The 21,218-nt window shown below is 41.4% G+C and overlaps 1 protein-coding gene across 1 annotated transcript in view; it reads right to left on the bottom strand.

The window, feature by feature from the left end:
• The window catches only part of CNTNAP2 (contactin associated protein 2), a 1,162,155-nt gene that overhangs the window by 701,964 nt on the left and 438,973 nt on the right, over nt 1–21,218 (bottom strand). The gene's annotated exons all lie outside the window — the stretch shown is intronic.

Here is a 21,218-nt window from a genome sequence, read left to right as displayed (position 1 = left end):
TTTCAATGCCAGGTTGCCTTACCAAGGCAATTAATCCTTGTTAGTTTAAGCAGATTAATAGGATTCATGATGGAAGGTGCCAAGCGCACAAAAGATGATGTATCACAGGCCGGGTGGTTCCCATTTTTGAGTAAACAGTAGAAATTAACAAACAGTTGAGAGATTCATTTGCATATCACACATTCATTTTCTTTTCCTTTTGCTCAAAAACAAAGGCACTAGCTAAATTTCCTCCCGGTGAGGATGGAAGATAAGCCATCTTGTTTCCTGTCCGATTCTCCTTAACGCCAGTGCCAGGTCCGACAGGGGTAACACTGAGTTTTTCACAGCAATTTCAGTTTTAGAAATGATGCCAGGGTGACAGCAAGGAAAAAACATTGGTTTTCCTTGCCCTACCCACCTGCCCACCTGGCTAGTGAGAGTCACCTACTTAGACAGACAGCAAGGACAATATAGGGGGAAATGCAGTATGTGCTCACATCTCTGTCTTTCTATTAACAGCCAATTGTGAAGATGGAATTTAACTTTTCTGGGCCTCAATTTCTCATTTAAAAAATGTAATAATTAACTTATCTTATAAATAGATTGACGGTTTAGAGATTATATTCCTTCACTAGAAGGCTGGTGGGCAGGACACAGAGGCCACAAAAGGGGAGCTCTGAATAGCCAATCACAGTCTCCCCAGTACAGCTTCACAGCTTGACCTGATCCTAGCAAGAGTGAATTCGAAATCCATTCCTGGACACTCCTGTTTCTGCCCATATGCTTTTCTTTCTCTTGACCTCCCCTCTAGCCCTTCCATCAATCCCTCTCTCCGGCTTCCCTACAACCTGATTATAATTTATAATTCTGGTTAGAATGCTCACAAATAACAAAGGTATTGATGAGTAAGTGCTGGGGTTCACAGAACATTTCCAGATTTTAACAGGAAATGCTCCAAAATAGAGAAGTCCACAGATTACAACAACAGAATCACCACTCTCAGTCCACAGGAAGTGGGCTGAGAACCATCCTCTGTGCAGCCCCTTAATCAGATGCCCTGAATGGCAGCTTCCTGCTGCAAACTCTGACATTCTTGATTCCACCATAGCAGGTGAAGCCCAGGTCGGCACAGAGTGCCCCATCCTTGTGTAGAAGGGTTGTTCTTGCACAAATCTTTGTAAACCTTAATTGCACAAGGAATATTTATGGAGCACTTGCTACATGCACAGTCCTGCCAGAAAAGGAACTAGTCACTGTCTTTCAAGGCTTTCGAGTCTGGGAAAGTAGATGTAATGTAGATACAAAAACCGTAAGAGAAGGGCGGTGAGCACAGGGTCAAATGAGGCACCATAGAGTCCATACGAAGAGGGGCATGGTGTGGGGCATGATTAAACTTCAGGTTCAGCCTAAATGAATGGCCAGGATAATAAGAGGAGGAAAAGGAAGAATATCATGGCTTGGTGGGGGAGCCAAGAAAAGTAAAGGCGTGATGTTATTTATCATGGGGGCTGGGAAATTCCCATTTATTGAGTAGTAATTTTTTTTTAGAAGTGGGGTACAAGCCAGAGTCACGGGGGGTGAGAAGATTCACCAGAGAGAGCAAGGAGCAGAAAAGGCAGATGTACCGAAACACACTGCTGAGGGGAGCAGAGGGCGAGTCAGGGGAGGTCTGCCGCACCATGTGGGTATCTCCCCGGCCGGCCAGGGATCAAACTTGTGCCACAAAGGCTGGACAGCCTCACAGCGCTGCGCTCAACCTGCTGTGCCACCAGGGAGGCCCGAGTAGTAATATTTCATACGAATTTGGTGTTACCTGGGCCACCACAATGTCTTCCTTTTCCAAAGACTTTATTGCCTTTTGGGATGGGCTGGGGAGGCTCACGGGAAATACAGCACCAGGCAGAACTGGATGAGTCCGAAAGAAGACATGAGATGCTACAGGAACTTGGGTACTAGAGTAGTTATGGGTAGGATTTAAATAAAGGGCTTGATAAAGTTTAGAATATTTCACCTGGATTTTAAAACGGCTGCATTTTTATAATTAAAATATTGAAAATCATTCTTAGCCAGGCAAGGACGGCGGTCTCTGCAGGAGGGACCTCCACATAGCTCCCGAGTCCACAATGGTGGGAGGTGGCGACAGGACGGAAGTTCCAAAATGCCATGGAAGTGAAAAACATCCTGATTGTTAACTTTGCAATTCAGCACACGCCGGCCTTGTGTGGGGTATTTACTTTCTAAATTGTTGTGTGTGAATATTAGCTCAGTCTAATAGTGAAAGTCATTTACATCAGCTCATTATAACAATTAATTCAGGGGGAAACAGTGCAGAAGTCTACTGAGTGGCAAGGAAAAACCAGGTTGGAATTTAAATGTGCACAAAGCAGAAAATCCGAATCTCAAAAACGTAAAAGATTAGTGGGTTTTACACACCTGAGACACAGCTGACCATCAAGTCAGGTTAACTGAGCACTTTCAGAATTCAATAGTAAGACTCCTGATCTGATGTAAACGAGACTATAATATTTTATGTTTAATGCCTATTTCTTGTAACTTATATTTTTAAAATTTACATTATCTTTAGGCTGATTGCTTGCATTTTCACTCTGTGGTGAGAAAGGTTTTATCGTCAAATTAAATTCATTAAAATGGCATTGAAAACCCTAATATTTTTTGCTATATTAAAAATAATTAGGAACAGTTATCAAAATCTGAATAGCTCCCCCTTCTTAGTGACTGGTTTCTTCTCCGATAGTCCCATGGAACTATTTGCATTCAACCACTATATTGTCACACTGTTTGGTAAATATTTGAGCATCTGTCTCTTTTAGAGTTAGAGATTTTTATGCCATGATTCTTTGCGTGATAAGGTGTTCAGCTCACTCTCAAGCACTGTGTTTCCAGAGGGAAGAGAGAAGTGTGATGCTAAGTGCTTTCACCAGGGAACTGAAGCACTTCAGAGGAAATACCTCTTTTACTTTGCAAAGTGGAGATTTTTTTAAACATGTGATATTACTCCTAAATGCAAACTCTTGCTCTAGTGAACTATTTTACGAGGCCACCGGAAATGTGTAATTTGCTTCATAACATGTCTGAGCTTGCAAGTTTCATCACGTCAAAAGGAATGAGAACGGTTCAGCTGTTCTACTTGAACGGGGTCGGGGACACACAGGGAGAAGTCGGCAGGTGTCATTTGTCGTAATCAGAGGGCCCCAGAGGTGATGCTCCCCATTAGCGCACCCCCAAACAGCCCTGGCATTGGAGGGCCTTCAGCTGGAGTCATCCTCTCTGTTACGGGAATGGTCTCCAAAATACCGTAGGCTCAGAATGCATTTAATTTCAAAGGAAATGTATTCACACCCCAGTGCATACAAGAAACAAGCTATTTTTAAAAAAGTTCAAATATAAAATGAATCAGTGTGGACAGCGGAGCTGTTTCCATGCAGCAATTCTATCCAGGGTGATGGGTGACGGCTGCCAGGTTGCCAGGTTATTTTACCCAGAGGACCTCTTTTATTTCCATAGTTGATTTTAATTGCAAGGAATTGAGAAAATTGATATTCACAGATATAAGAATCAGGCAAATGGTACCCGATTAGTTTGGTCGCTGCAGCTGACTTTGTCCTCTATGGATGCTACTTAATTACACACAGACAGAGCAAGGATTTCCTTTTACATCCGAAAATATGTTATTTTGACAGCACAACTGAATACATTGGTCGTCTTCAAAACACTTCGAAAATGTTTTCTCTTTTTTCCCTACAGTGTTTAAAAGTTAAAATCGTTTTAAGGAAAAGCCAAGTCAAATCTTTGGGTTGTTTTAGAGCCCATGCAGTCTTATCGAACCCAGCGAGAACCCCAGCATTTCCCCAAGTCTGCTCCAGCGCTAGATGTGGGAACCAGGAGCAGGGGTGCAGGGTTGGGATACATGGGGTCTCCGGGTCCTGAGTGACTGCCCTGTAAGACGCCGTGTTTCCCAGAATTTTATGTGTGTAGGAAGCTCCTGGAAATCTTGTTAAAATGAAGATTCTGACACTCTAGGTCTGGCGTGAGTCAGAGGCTGTAATTCCAACAGCTTCCTGGTGACACTCGGGCGGCCGAGCAGAGAATCACACTGAAGCACAAGGCTTTAGGGGATTCCGGGTCTCTAGGGGTCTCTGAGTAGGAGGACACCAGGGAAGGAGGAGAAAAGCTCAGGACGGGAGCACTGGGGTTGGGGTGGGGAGGGCACGGGTGCAGCGTGTGGAAAGGGCTGCTGTGACCCATCCCAGCACGTCTGATCTGAGACTGTGTGTTTCCCCGGCCCTCCCACCACTTCACATGCGACCCTTCAGCGTGACATACAATAATCTAATCACGGTAGAATTTATGTCTTGACCCAGAGTCGCCCAGATAAATTCAATATTTTCCAGGCCCCTTTTAAGTTGGGGGAAGTAACTAATTCCAAGTGGACACGTGCAATGTTGGGGTGAGGCCCTTGCAGGGACACGACATCCCCAATTCTCCCTTTTTAGTCCCCCCACCAAATTCCTTCCTGCAACGACCCTATGACGGTGAGCCCAGGGCAGGCATCTCAGTTCACAAGAGGCTGGCAAAGGAAAATGGTCAGAATCCTGTGTTCTGAGTAACTTGTCAGCCGTGGGCCACTGACCCAAAGATATTTATGAGCAAGAAATACATTTCTAGGGGCCTCCCCAGTGGTGCAGCGGTTGAGCGCTGGGTTGCAAAGCTGCCCGCAGCCTCTGCAGCGCCGGTTCGATCCCCGGCTGCTCCCCGGCCACCGGAGGAGGGTCCCACATGGCGAGCAGACCTCTCCTGCCGCCCGCTGCTCCCCTCAGCAGTGTCCTTCGGTCCTTCTGCCTGCTCTGCTCCCCGCTCTGGCTCTGGTGAATTCTCTCACCCTCCCGCGCTTCTGACTGTACCCAGTGCTTGTATAAATAAATAAATAAAACAAACAAATAAATAAATCTTTAAAAAAAAAAAAGAAATACATTTCTATATCACTAAAGCTGCTGTTATTTTTGGTCTTTGTTAAAAAAGCAAACATATCCTAACCAATACAGACCTTCAGTTAATCCACCCCCATGCTGACCTACATCTAACCTTCCTATTCTCACATAATATATGTGGTAACATCATTGTTGTTTCAGTCATTATGTGTTGGCGTGTGTTACTTGTCATGAAAGTGGCTAGAGCAATAGATACTAAACTGATGTGGCTACACTGAGTTCAAATCATAGACAATATTGATGACCAAGTCAGCCACTTTCCTGGAGAATAGAGCCTCTTGGATTCATTCAGTGTGTATTTTTGAGTGTCTACTGAGAGTAAGCACTCCTGCTGTTCCCTCAAACTTCCTGATCAACAGGTTTAATTGCCACAATGTTCCTGGGAGATTGTGTGATGATGTGTAGTTCATCCACTTCTCAAGGATGCTGAAATCTATCCAGAGGCAAAATAGAGCCAGAGACCAGCAGAGAAGTGTGTGTGGAGCTGTATTACTTGACACCTAGTAGAAAGGTTTTAACTGACTTTGGGATTTTGAATATTTTTTACTAACTATGTGAGATATCGAAGACTCTTAAACAGTAAAGTTGCTTGAACTGATGTTTTAAGAATTTTTCAATAGTTTTTTTAGATTTATTTATTCATGCATACAAGAACTGGGGTACAGGCCAGAGGTGTGGGGTGTGAGAGGATTCACCAGAGACACAGTGGGGAGCAGAACAGGCAGACTGGTGAAATACACTGCTGCGGGGAGCAGCAGGGAGACAGGAGAGGTGTGCCGCGCCACGTGGGTTTCTCCCTGGCTGGCCGGGGATCAAACTCGTGCTGCAGAGGCTGGGAACAGCTTCACAGTGCTGTGCTCAACCCGTTGTGGCACCAGGAGGTCCCTGATGTTTTAAGATTTTAAAGTAGTAATAACAAACACAACAGACTGGAGGGTCAGCTAAAGGCAGGAAATTGGCAAAAATAGCTGTTTTAATGCTCTGAGTAAAGGATCATACAAATCTGAAGTATAATGAGACTGCAGGGGAACAAGAGATTAAGGCGACTACATTATTAAATAATGAGTTGGAAGTGAATTAATTCAAAATGCCTCTGCTATTCTGTGTTTAGGAACTAGGAATAAACAGAGAATTTTCAGCCTGAGGCAGTGGCTTTTCTTATATAACTAAACGTGGGGAAATTTCAAACCCTATCAAAACTTTTAAGACACTAAGTTCTAAATTTAAACTCATAATGACTTGTTTTCTTTTTCCCAAATGAGTTAAATTTAGAATAACTATAAGCACTTCTAAAAATGTTATTAAGCGTTAGCTCAGCCTCACCTTATCTTATCTTGTTACTCGGAACGAGATAACCACAACAACTTGATGTGAGAAGGAAGAATTGATTGGGAAAGGCAGGCTCCTGAAATACTGGGCGATTTATACCCACTCAGAGCATGCACGGAGGAGCCACATCTGTTTTACGAATCAGGTTTGGATTACATATTTCCTATCGATAACTTCTTATCCATGAGCAACTTCCTCACCACCTTTGGCTGGGTCTTAAATCACCAACTGCAGGAGCACACTAGGGAAAACTTAGGGCAAGATACAAGTTAAAAGAAAAGGAAAATATATATGAAAATGGGGGGCAGGAAGAGGAGCCCCAGAAAGAAAAAAGAAAGACATTCAAGGAGCCTAAATCTTGTTGGAAAAACAAACATTTCTAATGAGAAATTATAAAAGTCATTGTGAATTGTCAAATTTTTATACATTTTATATATACACGCACATATATCTGGCAGGAATGCTCTAAAATTATAGCATAAGCAGGTAAGAGTTCTGCTACTGCATAATAAAAGACTTAAATGGTCTATAGTAAATGTAAATATTGGTGCATTAAGAGAAAGGGAGACAGGTGGAATAGAATTGAGACTCCAGAAGTGAATACAAATACATATATATATATATATATGAATTAAATATGCCAATGGTGACATGTTAGATCAGTATGGACAATGAATTAATCAATAAATGTTATCAGACAACCAGTGACTTGTGTGAGAGAAAGTAAATGAAATTCCCTACTTTTTCTCAACCCAAGATAAATTTCAGGTAGATACAAGATTTAAATATAAAAAAGAACAGGATAATAATAAAGCGTGATGGAGCATATGTCATAATCGGTACCTACAGAAGGTATTTCTAATGAAGACACCAAAACCAGGAACCACAAAGTGAAGATTAGCAAACTTGACCACATAACATTTTAAGAAATATTGGTACAGTCAAACACAAGCAAGGTCAAAGTGGACCAACAAAGTGGGAAACATTTGTCATATGGCAAAGAGTCGGTTCCTCTAGGATACTCGGCTCTAAAAAGATAAACTTTTGCCTTTCACAACAACATGATGGAGCTGCAGGGGATGATGCTAAGTAAAATCAATCCAAAGGAGAAATACAAACATAAAAGTTTGCTTTCATATATGTGGAGTATAGAGGAAAACTAAAGGAAATGACAAAACCAAACCAAAACAAACCCTGGATTATGGTTGCAGAATTGAGGCCACTACAGGGGAGGGAGCGGGCAGAAAGGAGGCAGAGGGCCCAACGGTGGAGCATGGGGGGTGCTGTGTGGCAACATACATCTAAGGAGGTGTGAACCTGCACCCTAAATCATATGCAGTGCTGGGAACTATCAGTGCAATACAAAAATGAATTAATTTAAAAGAATAATATTTATATTTCAATAAGAAACCCAATTAATACAAAAGCAAAGGGCACGCATAAATGGGGAGAGTCCAAAAATAAAATACTTATAATTTTTATATAGAGAAAAATATTTAATGCCATTCATATTCCAGAAGCACAGATGTTATTTCCATGAGATTCCATTGATCATCTCTCTGAAAATTTTTTTTTTTAAATAATAAATTTTATTTTTATATTCCCCCATACAACTGCACATGCCCCATTCTGACCCCAATCCCTCCCCTCCCGGCCCCCACCCCCCAAAAAGTGTCTCTGGTTCATAGTTTTTTGTTGATTTTGATTTTCACTTTCTTATAGTTATTCATTTTCCTGGTCCCTTATTTAAGTTTTCTAGATTCCTGCTATGTGGAGATTTCTGGACCTACTAAACATAGAGCTTCCATATGATCCAGCAATTCCACTCCTAGGTATTTACCCAAAGGACACAGAAACATCAATTCCAAAGAACACCTGCACCGCTATGTTTATAGCAGCTCTATTTACAATAGCTAAGCTTTGGAAACAGCCCAAATGCCCAAAAATAGATGACTGGATCAAGAAGATGTGGTACATATATACCATGGAATATTACTCAGCATTCAAAAAAGATAAACACATGCAATTTGCAGCAACATGGATGGCGCTGGAAGGGATCATCTCTCTGAAAATTAATGGAAAAGCACTTCTGGGTTCCTGAAGTGAGCCCCAAGAGTTCGGAGGGTTATTCATTTCAAATGCAAGTAAAATTTGAATTGGCTAATTCATGTCTGAGAATTGACCCCACAGATCTATTAGCCCACTTCCACAAAGTCATATTCAAAGTATCTATTGCAGCATCGCTTATAGGAGCCAAAAACTGAAGAAAAAATTCACTGGCTAGGGACTTAATGGTAAGTTAAGGCAACACACATAATGAACCCTCTGGGAGCCAGGAAAACCACAGGTGGGTCCATGTGTGCTGACCAGCCCTGTCTCCCAGACACCCTGCAGGGGGCAAGGAATGTGAGAACAGGGCTCCTGAGAAGCCCCTGTGTGTCCCGGAGGACTGCCTGGCTGCTGCATGCAGGGGGCAGGTGCACAGGACACAGAAGGTCGCAGCCTGCCAGGGCAGCACATCAAGCAGAGGAGACAAACACCGCGTGGTCTCACTTCTCAGTGGAACCAAAATGGAACAAACCACTAGAAACAGAGCATCTGGTGATGCAGGTAGGGGTGTGTGTTGGGAGGGGTCGGGGGTGGCAAATGGGTAAATGTGTTCGATGGGTACAAAGTTCCAATTACGAGGTGACCGGGTTCCAGGCGCACTGGCAGGTAGGTGACACAGTTGAGGGCATTGCATTGTGTGCTTGAAAGTCACTCACAGGGTCATCTTACCAAAGATACAAGCCTGGGAGGAGATGGATGTGTCCACTTGTCTTGTCGCGGTCACTGTGTCATGGTACATGTCTCAATCAACACAGCCACGCAATGTCCTGTGTCAGCTGGGTCTCAGCATGGGGTGGGCTAGAGCTGGGTGCTCCAAGCATTTCTCAGTGTTGCCCCACCTTGCTCTCAGCCCCAGGATCAGATGGTACTGGGGACCTTACACCCTCTGATTCTCCCTGGATATATGCAATGGGAACCCACGGCAGGAGGCTGGAGGGAGGGAGAGGCCACAGGTTAGAGTCTTATTATAGGTTTTCTCTCCAGGCTGCTCCATTTGGTTGTGTCCTATGAAGGTTTTGTCTCTGCCCTTTGGCCTGAGTCGGTCACACAACACTTGGGGTTCTTCCCTATCTTCTCTCCTCCTCCTCTGGGGCCAGGAGGGCACCAGCCTGTAGCTGTTAGTCCTGGGCAGTCACCTCACTATCCCTTGCGGTTCCCTCCATGTCCTCAGTGACCCCATCTGCAAAGAAACTCCCTCCTCTCGTGACTCCCATACAATAGAAATGGAGGAAAAAATACCTATTGCTACAGACACATACATGCAGAGGCGTGAGTATTCTTGCAAGTGACAAGAATGTTTTAAAAAGTGAGCAGTCTAAAATGAGCACAAATCTCCCTACAAGAATAAGCTATTCATGTGTATATAATTTTTCTGAGGGGTTGCTGTCAACAATATAATTTAAAAGAGCTTTATGGGCCTCCTTGGTGCCTAGGGGTGAAGTTTCTGTGCTATCCCTGCTATGGCCTGAGTTCGAACCCCGGCCAGGGAGATGACCCACATGGCGCAGCAGAGCTCGCCTGTCTCCCCGCTGCTCCCTCAGCAGTGGGTTTCAGTCAGTCTGCCTGTTCTGTCCCCCGCTCTGTCTCTGGTGAATCCTCTCACCCCCTGCACATCTGGCCTGCACCCCAGTTCTATGTAAAAAAAAAAAACAAAACAAAGTTGTTTAAAAAACAACATTCAATTAAAAAAAAAAAAACAAGCTGTAGAGAGCAGAAAACCTTAAATGAAGTACACAGTACACATAGGGAGAATTACTATAATTAAGCTCTTTGCCACTCCGACTGCTTATGTTGTCTTAGTCTGAGAAGTACGTGGTTACACCTGCCGGCGTTCAGATTGAAATATTTTAATTTTTGTTCCAAACCTTAAGGAAACAACCTGCAAAGATGGGTATTGTCACCATGTGTGTTTTGCTGTTTTTCTTAAATGCTGAAATTCACATCTTTTTACTTCCGGACTGAAAGGAAATTCAAATTTCTGAATTTGTGTGATGAAAGTTTAGAGTCCAAAAGAATTTTAGCACTCTTTGTTAATCCCTTTATTTTACAGATGAAGGCACTAAAAGCTGTAATTCAGGGAAGTTAAGGTAACAGAGCATATGTGTGGTGCAGACAGGACTGAGGGACAGAAGCTTGCCCAGTATTTTCTAAATACCACATAATTACCCTGAGTTACAATGGAGAATCAGTTGCAATTAGAGATCTTTGGGAAGCACATAATATACAGAAAAATAATCCGTACTTCCCACCAAAGAGCCAAAAAACAAAACATGTTTTATTGTCTTGAGACAATTTGATGGCTGGCTGCATTCTCTCCAATGTCTAGCTCTGTCCTTTTTTCTTTCTTTTTAAAACTGGATCCAAATAGCAGACTGATGTCAGAGCAGATTTTTAGTATTTGTACAATGAAGCGATTGAAATGAATATTTCTGACATTTTTATAGCTGATGCAAAACAAATAGTGTGGTAATCATTTAAACAATTACTGTGGCTTCATTATTATCCTCACTGTTTAATTTATTGCTTTTTTTCTGGAAAACAGACGCCTCCTCTTTGGAAAGCAGTCTTGTGACTTGAGCGTTAGAAACCTACCCTAGGCCATTTGCGACAGATATTGTTTGTACAAAGGCTGTAGATTTTGACTCTCTAAGGACTAAAGAAAAGACATCCACGGTAATGAAGTTGGAAGATCTGGAAATGTTTGGGGCAGCAATCTCCTGCAGATGGCCAGAGGATGCTGGCTTAAGGGCCACGTGACACGTGGCTTTGAACAATCTTCTAGTTATTTGACCATACTTGAACTAGAGTTCAGATTTCTTTATGTCTTTACTTCTACAAGTGCAGAGTCAGCACCTGCATCGCAAAAGGACTTCCAAAGTTGCTTGTCCAGGAACAAGTGACTTGAAGAAAATGGCACAAGGAACTGCTCACCTATTACACATGGTCCAGCACAAAAAGAAACAAGTAACTTGAAGGTTATAAGCAGTGAAAAAAAAAAAAAAGATCTGTTCTTAATGCTTCCTTCAGTGTCACCCATAATTATGAGCAAATGCTATAAACAGCTTTCCAAAGGTCTCACAGTTTGATATCGCCAGAGATAAAATTCTCAGATTAATATCCTTAATCTTCCAGAGCTCCTTTCTGTTACAAAAAGATACAGGATGCCAGTGCACAAATCTGATATCAGAATGCCAACAGTGGGAGATATTGGCTCACTAGTCCTTTCGTCAGAGTCCGACATCTTGTTTTAGTAAGGATTGGGCATAATAATCTGTTTAACGGGTCTCCCTGGTGGCAAAGGGCTTAAGATGCAACCTATGAAGCTATCCCCAGCCACTGTAGCACGAGTTCCATCCCCGGACAGGGAGCAACCCACATGGCGCAGCAGACCTCTCCTGACTTGCCCCCTGCTCCCCTCAGCAGTGTATTTCAGTAGATCTGCCTGTTCTATACCCCACTCTATCTCTGGTGAATCCTCTCACCCCCTGCACCTCTGGCCTATACCCCAGTTCTTGTATGCATAAATAATCTTTAAAAAACAAAAACAAAATAATTACATTCTCTGCTGGTATTTCTCCCACTGATAGGTTTGTTGGGTGGCAATCCTAGCTCATCACCCAACATCATGACTGCTTATGTTAATACTTGGCTAAGGTACAGCCTAAATTTATTTTAACTCACTTATAGGAGTCCTGGGTAGCGTGGTATAGAACAACTATCCCATTAATTTAACTCTGTTCTAAGCCAAACTACCAAAGAGGGTCCTATTTGTCTTCGCGTGAAATTGAACATAGTGACATCTTTAGAGTTCTACTAGAGAATTTATATTTTTAACCAAAAAATGAAATTGGCAGTAGAAGGAAATTAACTAACATGATCAGGGGTTGGAAAATGAAATACTTTTTTAGAGAAATTATCTTTAGGATACACTGAAGAAGTAACTAATGAGAAGTATGTGACACTCTGTACCTTGTTTATAGATGGAGAGTGTATTCATTGAGAACCTGTTATGCTCAGTGCAATGTTTGAAGGGAGGTAGTTAAATCAGTAAATTTCATGTAGAGTCATGAGAAGGATGCCTGTGAGGATGAGGTGGTGTTCCTAAGTTGCTGTGGTGGGGCAGGCAGGTTGACTAATCACCATAGAAACTCTGGATATGATGCTTGAATTGTTGGCAGGATGCATAAGAGTGAACAATCTAGAAGTCCCTCTTGGGTAAGCATAGGTGTGACCACTTTCAATAGCAAGACAAACATCACATTAGGGATCTACTATTACTAGAACTTTTAGTGCAAACCAGATAGAAGAGATACTTTTTGATATATTTTGTACTAATAATGGCATTAAGCGTTGGACAGATGTTATGTGGTTCATATTTTTAAAATAAACTCTACATTTACTTATATTCAATTATTTCCTAATGAGGCAAACTTAATCACTAATCCAAGTTTTAAATTAAAAAAAAAAACAAAAAACTGCACCAACCAAGGATTTGACAGCGGAGCTATACTAGTCATTGCTCCATGACAGACATCATACGAACTCATTATTCTACTATTCTTGTGTTCATTGGAAACAAAAATATAGTGTAGGTCAAAAAGTTACAATTATTTGTGTTTGTTAAAATTCACTAATGGTGATAATTTCACTCAAAGTTTTGGAGTCAATGAGAATGCTCATTTAACACATGGGTGGAATATCATGAAAACAGCTACAGTTTTTCCAAGCCCAGAACAATTATATTTCAGAATTCCCTAAAGCTGGACCATTTCTCAGAAAGTAATTCATCTCAAATGGGAATAATTTAAAGAAAGTGATAACAATGAAAATGTAACTTTTATTGACAGGCACTTGACTTTATAAATGATCGTGAAATGACTTGCCATGCTTAATTTTAATTACAAACAGCCCATTTCTGCAGATTTATTATCTTACTTAAAAGTGGTGTGATTGCCCTCCAGAAAAGCTGACAGGCTATAATTTACTTCTGGTTAGAGAGTCTTGATTTTAAGTTATGATGGGCATTATCATTTATAAAAAAGAATTGATAAAGTATTTCAGGTAATTAATAAACTGTGGGTTTTCAGGGGCCTATAACTATGTATTCCTAAATCTAATGACTCAAACCTAAACCTACGTTTACTGCTTGGCATTGAGTTTGTTTTAGTGCTGATAGTTTTTGTCACTATTGCAAAGCAGAGCTCATTTGCGAATATTTCCTTTTCAGGGGGATGATAGCTTTCATGGTGTGTGTGTGCATGTGTGTGTGCGTGCATGTGTGTGCGTGTGTGTGTGAAAACAAGTGAAAGTCCTTAGCATTTCCCTTCTACATACATGTAGGATTTCATTCTTGGTACCTCATGATTGAGGTAAACTAAGAATAGACCACTATGAAGAATGTACTCCACCTCCCCCCAAAAAAAATCTTCAGAAAAATCTGCTCTAAAATAACTAGTCAGTGTATTCAGCCAATAGTTGACTAAGTAGAAAACCTGACATTTATGCTTGACTGCCCTAACCAGACAGAGAACGCTGAGATCAAGATTCAATTCCACAGCCCAAGCGCCCCCAGTTATGCTTGCTGATGTGTCAGGTAGGATCTTTTGGTAATTTCAATGAAAGCTCTCCAAGTAATTAGTTTTCTTTTCAGTGAAACTCACATAAGGAATGAAATTGCAAAAATGAAAGCAAAACCAAAGAAACTTTCATCCCCCACCACCATCTTTGTATGCCCATGTCCCTTTCCCTCCCCCTTCCTTAATCTCAGAGCCCTCAGGACCATTTGTTAATGTCCACTGGTTTTTAAAAGTGTTTTTACATAAATGATTTGTCTGGTGTATAAATGTATTTGCTTTTATTGTTCTCAATTTGCTGCACACAATTCTCTCAAATTTCCTCCATTTTTGTTGAAAATGGCTGCATTTCATCCTTTTCATGACTGTATAATACTCCAGTGTGTGGGTATGTGTATCTTTGTGTGTGTGTATATCTATCTATCTATCTATCTATCTATCTATCTATCTATCTATCTATCTATCTATCTATCTATCTATCTATACACACACATGTGTGGAACACATGGGCTTTTGTGTTGACAGAGAAGCAAAGAACAGAGAAGCAAAGCATTATTCTGAGAATATTGATGATGCTAGTTTTTTAATGGGGCAAGTCTGACTTAGGTACAGTCAAAGTCTAATTTCAAAACAATTAATTTAAAAATTAAAGTTGTTTTTAAGGGGAAATCTAATCCAAGTTGCAAAATATGTTTTCTGCATATATTCAACTTATGCAGTTATGGTCTGGGTGGGAGGTGGGCTGGGAAGGTAGCAGTCCTGTCTCGTCTTGGTGAAGAGGTGTCCTTCATTCACCCCAACATGGTGGACACAAAGATGCCTGCTCATGTTAGAACAGGTGAAGTGACAGGGGTAATGTATTTGCAAGCATCCTACTGCTTTGATGGCATTGATCTCAGGAGGCAAAAAGTGCTTCAGTGCATAAATGGTCTGTGCAATTGAGTCCTGGCTCCTCTCTGTGGAGCGTCATTGCAGATCTATCTTTCACTGCAAACCAGTGTACATGGCACAGAAGGTTTTCTAGGGCAGTGAGTTAGTTTTCTATCCCTGTCGTGATAAATTATTGCAAACAAAGATAATGGCTTCATGCAACACAAACTTATCCCCTCACAGTGCTGGGGGTCAGAGTGTAAAATACATCCAAGGCTGCCTGCCTTTGGAGACTGCAAGGGGGACTGCCTTGCCTTTCCTGCTTCTGGCGCCTTTGCACATGTGCAGGGGCCACTTCCTTCGTCTACAAAGCCATCAGCACAGGCTCTGCTACCCTTTCTGGTCTCTGCTTCTGTCTTAGTGTCCTCACAGCTTCCTTCCAGCCCTCACCCGCCTGCCTCCCTCTGACAAGAGCAATTATGGTCACAATTATCTCTGGACCCTCAGAGATAATTCAGGCTCATCTCTCCATCTTAAAGCCCTCATTCATTCACATTAGCAAATTTCCTTTGTCATCAAGGTGATATTAACAGGTTCTAGGGCAGGGAGCTGGTTTCTAAGGAAATCTTGAGAGGTGGGCAGCTTCATCAGCTGTCATCTAGAACACAGAGAAAGGAGAGAAGGGACATGGAACTGGACTGATTAGCTCAGTATGACCACCACAAATCAAATGTGAATACTTAAATTTTAATTAAGATTAAATAAAATGAAAAATCCAGTTCTTCAGGTGCACTCTGCATTTCCAGTGCTCTGCAGGTACCAGTGGCTGATGGTGACCATGCTGGATATAGCAGACAGAGAATATGTCCATCAGTCTAGAAAATTCTGTTGGACAGCAGAATTCAGGTAACATTCTAGGAACAGTAAACCATAATGGAGTGGTACCACAGGCAAGTCCATTTCCTTGACTGTGCACCGATGACTATATAATACTTCCCTTTTCCTTTATTTGGAATTGCAATCCAAGGTGTTTAGACTCAGCTCATAAAACGTCTCTGTTAGAACCATGTGATTTTTTCTGTATTAACTTATTTTGGGGGAAAATTTGTGTTCCTAAAATGACCTTCATTTCAAGAAAAAAGTATTGGTATTAACCACTGGGCCACCTAGATTCTGGGTCCTAATTGCTAAATGTTCACATTTTTGCACAATGATCTACATTTCTCTTGCCACAGAGAAAATGGCTTGGCCAGGGCTGCTGCCCCAAGGGTCTCTTCATGCACATTCGCTTTTCATTTTTTATCACACGATGCAGAGCCCTTCCTGGCAAGACCGATGTCGACATCCTGGCACAGTTGCTGCAGAATCTTCCAACTGATGGTATGTCCTTTTCTCCTTCATTGGTGGAAGGAGTTCAAGTTCATGAAGTAAGGAGAAGCAACAGGAGAGTTAAGCCATGTTTTTCTATACATCTCAATAAGTAGACATCCATTTCTGCTCAGAGCCTAGTCATCGAGAGTTTGCAATTTGATTAAGTTCATATGGATTCGGGGTGAAATTGGAAATAAGAACAAGAGTTGAGAATGATACATTGTTTTCATTTATAAATCCCAAAACTGAAATCAAATTTACTTTGCAACACTAAGTAAGTGGATAAATAAATTATAGCATGTTCAGTGTATGATATATTATGTTGGTTTTCAAAATAGTGGATACTTAATGCAGGCAGCAACTTAGAAAAATACTTATATTTGTGCTTTCTGGTAGTAAAATTGGAACAATTCTCAATTTTAACCACACTTATTATTTAAAATAGCTTAATAAACTATGACCTTTCTTCTAGAGTAAAATAATAGTAATAGTAATAATAATAATAATAATAATAATAATAATAATAATAATAAAACCATGGGGAGATTTGTCCTAAAAAAGCAGTGTCTGAATGTTTCCTAAAAATGTAAATAACCCAACAGAATGACAAGGGTTGGAGATCTCCTTCTCAAAAATACAGTGATCTCAAGAGCAAAAACATCCAGAATATTCTTTCTTTTTCTTCTTTCTCAGGATGTATGTAGCATAGAAATTATTTGTTTACTTATAATTTGTGAGGACTGGAATTTAGATAGCTAATAGTAAGATAATTTATTAGATAACTATAAATAAGAATGTTCTTTGTGGGCCTCCTCTGGTGGCGCAGGCGGGTGAGTGCCGCCTGTGAAGTTGTCCGCAGCCTCTGCAGCGCGGGTTCTATCCCAGCCGGCCGGCCAGGGTCCCACATGGTGCAGCAGACCTCTCCTGCTGCCCGCTGCTCCCCTCAGCAGTGTATTTCATCAGTCTGCCTGTTCTGTTCCCTGCTCTGTCTCTGGTGAATCCTCTCACCCTCCCATGCATCTGGCCTGTACCTGGTTCTTGTATAAATAAATAAATAAATCTTTAAAAAAAAGGGAATGTTCTTTGCTTCTGAAAGCAAGCATTGCTTACAAAGATTGAGAAGTAATCAACACTAAAATTAAAAAGAAAATCTTTAAAAATTATATTGTGGTCTATTTTCTTTATATCTCTGTTTCCCACAGAAAAGGAAAATCTAGGGGGTAGAGGGGACTCTATATAAAAAGTGATTTTAAATTAAACAGGCTTTTTGTCAACTCAAAGAGAGGGAAAAAGAACAAGGGCAACATTTGCAACAATTTCCATCTGTGCCTTCTTCCCGTCCCCTGTTACTGAAACACAAAATTTTTCTCATTGCTCTCTGCACATAACAACATCCCAAAATGAAAAAAAAAAAAAAAAAGTTTGAAAGCTTCTTGAAATTGAGGTAAAGGATTTTTCTGTAAAATCTTCCATCGTATCTTCAAATCTGCTTTTGTTTAATTATATATAGACTATTGATTTCTGCATGTTAAAATTATGCCCTGATATTTTATTAAATTATTTCTTTGTAGCCAGTAGTTGTTCCATTGATTTTTCTCCCAGTGTTTAAGATAAATAATCATGTCCTCTCTAAATAGAGGTAGTTCTATCTCTTCCTTTCCAAGTAAGTCCTATGTCTCCACTTGCTTTTTTTTGGTCCTATATCCCTAACATATCACAAAATCATACTTAAAATAGCGGGCAGCAGCATCTTGTTCCATTGGGAATAACTGTATATTTATTTCCCTTTATTACAGTGCAAGCTAAAGGCTGAATTTTGAAGATACACAGACATATACACACACATGCTCAAGTTAAAGAAGTAGTCATTAATTCCTGTTTAACAGGGTTGTGTCTTTTGGGAACTGGTATTGCACTTTGTCAGCTCCTTTTCTATGCCCTTGCAGATGATGACACTGTTTTCCTTGTTGGCTCTGTTAATACAATGATCCACATCATCCTACTTCATACTTCCTGAGTGAACTGTCTTGCATTTCTGGAAGAATCACCACTTGCTTATGAGGTAATATTACTATAATGTCCTGGTAAATGATGCTTAGCATTATTTTATTTAAGACTTCGGTGTTGCTACTCAGAGATGAACGTGGTCTGAGTTCTTTGCTTTTATGTTTTGGTAAAATTGTTATGAGATTTGTGTTGCTGAAATAACTTCATAAAAATAATTTGGGAATTTTCATCTATTTCAATGCTCAGAAATAGTTTGAAACTAAGTTTTCCTTTGTACCCATAGTGCTGGAGTTTCAAAAGGAATATTTGTGAATTTTTATTGATTAAAGGGGATGATGATTTAGTGCATCTGTTTGTTTTCTGAGTATATACCCTGTTGCATCGTAAGACCAATTAGTGTTCCCTGGAGGGAAGAGGAATTGGGTGGGGGGTGGCTGGTCATCAGCTGGGACAAGGTAGATAACAGCGTTTGAACAGAATAGGACTCTCAGAGGTGTTCACACAGTCCTCTGGTGTGCAAGGGAGTGCGTGTCCACGCTGGTTCTCAACAATGAACACCCCAAATATCTGAAAGTTTATAATGCAATGGCACATCAAAAAATAAAGTAGGGACCACCCTGGTGGCACAGGTGTTAAAGTCTCAGTGCTGTCAAGCTATTGCAGCCACTGCGGCATGAGTTCCATCCCCAGACAGGGAGCTGACCCACATCTGGCACAGCAAACCTCTCCTGTCTCGCCCGCTGCGCTCCTCACTGTATTTCAGTGGATCTACCTGTTATGCTCCCCCCTCTGTCTCTGGTATATCCTCTCACTACCTGCCCCTCTGGCCTGCACCCCAGCTCTTGTATGCATAAATAAATAAAAATAAATATTTTAAAAGTAAAATAAATTACGGTAAAGTAAAATGAAATAATAAATAAAATAAAATAAAATGGACGATGTGGCCAGAAATGTAAGCAGTTATCTTGGAGATGGCAAACAGAATGAGTTTTTGAAACAGAGCTGCCCGAACACAGTGAGTCATTGTTATTTATTACCCGTGTTGACTTGATGCTTAATTAAGGTCTTGATGCTTATTTTAAGGTCTTTCTTTCACTATTAAAACGCAGTTAAGACACTGTGATGGTGTTCTCTGTTCCACTAGTTCACACACCGATACGGAAATTAGCATTCTGTGTGCGTCCCCACATCCCAGTTTCTGGAATGTTCCTGTGTCAGAGGTTGAAGCAGTTCTTGGGACAAAATGAAAACACAGGGACTAGGAGCTTTGCTGAATTAAGTCCGTGTCTGTGATATTAAGTTCCTCCCTCTCTTAGGAGATGGAATTGATGAGTGGAGGAAACAGCATCCAGGCTGGGCGGGAGACCAGGGAGCACATCCCCACGGGGAGAGTGTGTAGCTCCTGCACGCCCAGAATAAGATCTGAGACCCGAGTTTATCTTTTTTGAATGCTGAATAATATTCCATTGTGTATATCTGCCATACTTCTTGATCCAGTCATCTATTTTTGGGCATTTGGGTTGTTTCCAGGTTTTAACTATTGTAAATAGCGCTGCAATAAACACAGGGGTACAGGTGCAGCAACACAGATGGAGCTAGAAGGAATGATGCTCAGCGAAATAAGCCAGAAGGAAAATGAAAAATATCAGATGGTTTCCCTTATAGCAGGAATATAGGGGAACCCAATAAGACATCAGTGTAAAAAAATAATAGCAGTACAAAACACAACAAAGAAAAATAGATAATTAAAAAACAGAGACATCCTGCAGGGGAGGAGGCGGGAGAGGGATGAGGGAGGGAGGGAGGAGCACAGGGGACTGAGGTGATGGTGTGCGGGTGCCTTGGAGAAGGAAATTCTATGGGGACTGTACCTGAGGGGGTGTGGGGAAGCAAATATAGTTTAAAAATGAACAATGATGTAAATATATATATATATATATATATATATATATAAAGACCCAGACGGTGATCCTGTGGGGGTCCTGCTGCACCTCCCCAGTGGGGCCAAGCTCTGTGCCCAGGGCAGTGGATGCCTCCTGGGAGTGGCAGCAGGGGCAGCTTCAGGGGGAGCCCCCTTGGGGCACAGGGGCCACAGGGCTTTTACTAACCCCTGTTCCCTGCACTCGTGTCAAGAAAGAAAAGCTGAGCTCCCTGAAGGTGAGTGGGTTCCAGGAGACGCCTCCTCCCAGCCGCCAGGGCTCGCTGGATAAACCAACAGTCCACACCGCTGAGGCAGCACCAACCCCCCTAGGTTGGAAATCCTTAATTAAATTCTGTTGTGATACTCAGAAGACACAGTCCTGTAGGAAACTGTCCTGGCAGTTAAAAGTTCCTTTAAACAAGGAGCCAGTGCTTCCCACAGGTGAGCAAGAACAATTCCTCTGTGACAAACACACACAAAAGAGCACATCCTTTGTAGAGATAAAATGTTATGTCTGATTTAATTGCAAAATGCTTTGAGAGAGGGAAAGTGTTTCAACTTATTTTTGCCCCAGGGACAGAAGCCACTTCTTTTCCGTCACAGACGAGAAGGGTGCATCTCAGCTTCTCACTTCACAAATTATCACAAATTCTTGACTTTTGGAGGATAAATGTAAAAAGACCACATTCTCAAATAAGTCACAATAAAGCAAGAATAATTTGCTCTTCATGCCATCTCTCATTTTGAAACACATCGAAGGACTCTCTGTTGTTCTTTCTTCAAGCTTCAGAATCATTCTCCAGATCCTGGGTCTTGACCGTGGGAAGCAGAGAACTGTTTTCAGGCTCCTCATCGTAATGATTCTGGAGAAGTCACTTAAATAATCTGAATCCCTGTTTCCTCTCGTACAATGAGGAATCGGGAACTTAAATCACACGTTGGTTGTGAGAATTAGTGTCAAGTGGCAGAATCATTGAGTGTTTCCTGGCACCCAGCCCTGGGCAGGGTTCTGGAAATACAGATGGATAAGACTGTTCCTGGCGCTGG

Source organism: Talpa occidentalis, unplaced genomic scaffold (genome assembly GCF_014898055.3).
Source record: "Talpa occidentalis isolate TD23 unplaced genomic scaffold, MPIMG_talOcc4v2.1, whole genome shotgun sequence".
NCBI lineage: Eukaryota > Metazoa > Chordata > Mammalia > Eulipotyphla > Talpidae > Talpa > Talpa occidentalis.
The sequence above is the reverse complement of the archived record's forward strand: the minus strand, read 5'-3'. Positions and strand labels throughout refer to the sequence as shown.